We start from the raw sequence: 2,500 nt of genomic DNA, 5'->3' as shown, positions 1-2,500 counted from the left end.
GCACTACTTTCTTAGACTTAAGTATTCCTTTTGGCCTACCAACTCACGGGTTGTGCTGCTATCACTAATAACCTCATCCTCTATGGCTGAAAAACTCTGTAGTTTTAGTTTATAATGGCAATATTAGTATCTAGAATGATGGTATGTAATTCTTTGTTAAAAAATCACCATTCATTTCATCAATAGAAATCAAGCTATACAAATCACTTCCTTTTGTATCATCTTCATTAGCTGAAAATCTCAAAGTTTGGTCCTGTAATCAGCTAAGTTTGAAAAAAAGCTAGAGGGGAAAGGCAGGGATTTAGTGCTTAAGTCACTTTGCTAGTACTAAATCCTGGGACTAATCTGTGCCAACTGAGACTTTACAATTGCTCCTAACTCTAGACTTCCCACCAAGAGTATCCCAACCACTTTGAAATAAATAGCAAACTAGGGCACGTGCAGCAGTGCTCTAGGGCACTTTTCATCTCGGCAGAATGAATGTCACACACTGACTTCCAGGTTACCACACTTCTCAGGAGCACCCAAATTAACATGTTTAAACTTGGTCTTGGAGAACTAGGACGACTGCAGTGAGAGGGAAGGCTCCAGCACAGCCAGTGCTACAAAAAAATGCTGCATAAAACCAAGCAGTCCAAAGAACAATTCGTGCCATGTGTCTTCTGCTTTCCTGAGCTGACTGGGAGATGCCTTTTCCCCTATGCCCCATTAATTAGATGTGAATTAGAAGCTCATAGTCTAGCTAGATGTTATCTTGCAAGGTATTTAAAGTACAAGCTGCAGCCTCCTGCCCACTATTTGCCTTCATTACCAGTGGCTCCCTTCCTGGAACTGAGTTTCTAGGCATGAGAAGTCACTGCCTTCTAAGGCACTGGCTGCAAAAGAGCTTTCTAATAGTTTATTAAAGCAGCTCTAAGCCTTTTTTTCCCCCGTCCATTTTGGTAAAATATTTATTCTTTCTTTAAAGAGCAGTTTGATAGATGCAATCATCTAAAGAATGTCCTGCCAGTTTCAAGTTAGTCACAGATACAGCTGTGCAGATCATGTTTCCTGTCAATACCAGAAACTTGTCAACCCCCTTCTCTTACCAGTTCTTCCCTCTTCAGCTGTGTCACATTCAGGCTTTCTTGTCTTTGTCTGCTAGCACATTCCCAGACCCTTTCCTTGCTTATCTACTCATCAGAGACATTTTCACTCCCCCTATTAGCTTCATCCCTCTTGATTTCTGCAGCCATCTTCTGTGCAACCTACTTTCCACAGAAACCTGCCCAACTTGAACACAGGATTATCACCCTCACCTCTAAATCCTCTATAATGCTTACAAAAAACTAGGTAACTAGTAGATGAGTTAAAATGCAGAACATTAAAAACTTTATGCAGTGCAGGATCTGGATGATATTATATGAAGGCATCTGAGGAAAGGTGGTTTCTTCTCATGTGCAGGAATAGTGACCTTGTGAATGCTACAGAAAAGATCTAAAATTAAAGCATTGGATCTCTGGACTTTAATGAAGTCAATTTAACTCCAGAGATAGGAAGATTCTTCTGCACAGATGCTCTTATACCTACTGCTGCTGTTAAAATTAATAACAATACTGCTGCTGATAACCGTAGGGGAAGGGTTTCACTTTTATTTTAACTGTGAATTAAATTTCTGTTCTGTTTATATTATGTTTGGCTTTGAGGCTTGACCTGTCAAACATCTTATTTTGTATATTTTGCAGATACAGGGGTAAAAAGTAAAATATGTCCATCTTGTTTCTTCAGAATAGTCTGTGGGTCAATTCTATTTAATTCTGCTCATACAAACTCCTCCACTAAGGGTGTAGAGTAGGGCTTTCCTGCAAAGCAACCACAAATTTAGTAAATTAGCCAGGTTGTAGTCTGACATCTGTCAGAGTACAGATCACCACCTTGTCTTTAATGAGACCAGCTTTGGAGAACAACACTATTCAACACGAAAGACAATCTCAGTTTGCTTCATAATTTCTAACTGGCTCAACAGCACAATACAATGAAAAGCCAGTTCATATATTTGTTTATAAGTACAATTTCCCTAAGACTATGATATGATTTTTAATGTAAAATACTATTTTATATATGTTCTAAAATGATTCATTTTAAAATCTGGAAGTTTTTTTTAAGAAAAATAATGTGTTATAGTAATTTGCTTATTGAGTGCCTACAATCAGATTCTGCATTCTACAGGCAAAGAATTTCTGCAAAAGTGCCGTTTCTTGCTATGTAGCTGTGATTTGTACATTTAAAATGATAAATTTAAGCCCATCAATAGTAAATCAATTGCAGGTATAGAAGATAAAACTGAAATAATTCATCATATCGCTATAGGAAAACACAAAGAGTAGATGTAATGGGACATTTTGACTTTAAATTGAAGTCTGTTGCTGGGTTTTTCAAGGACAATTCTCTTTACAAACCTTTAATGTATACATAAAAATCATCTATCAGCACATCTGATCCAAATATACTAATGTTTTTT

At 37.3% G+C, this 2,500-nt stretch overlaps 1 protein-coding gene across 26 annotated transcripts in view; it reads right to left on the bottom strand.

The window, feature by feature from the left end:
- ZNF536 (zinc finger protein 536) overlaps positions 1 to 2,500 on the bottom strand; it is a 333,314-nt gene that overhangs the window by 235,318 nt on the left and 95,496 nt on the right. Inside the window, exon 5 of one of the 26 annotated variants that reach the window (XR_011154335.1) lies at positions 949 to 1,841. The exons of the other annotated variants lie outside the window; for them this stretch is intronic. The gene's annotated coding sequence lies outside the window, so the exon portion shown is untranslated. Of the gene's footprint in view, positions 1 to 948; positions 1,842 to 2,500 lie in introns of those variants that run through there. 26 annotated transcript variants of the gene reach the window in all.

This window comes from Aphelocoma coerulescens, chromosome 11 (assembly GCF_041296385.1).
Source record: "Aphelocoma coerulescens isolate FSJ_1873_10779 chromosome 11, UR_Acoe_1.0, whole genome shotgun sequence".
Lineage (NCBI taxonomy): Eukaryota > Metazoa > Chordata > Aves > Passeriformes > Corvidae > Aphelocoma > Aphelocoma coerulescens.
The sequence above is the reverse complement of the archived record's forward strand: the minus strand, read 5'-3'. Positions and strand labels throughout refer to the sequence as shown.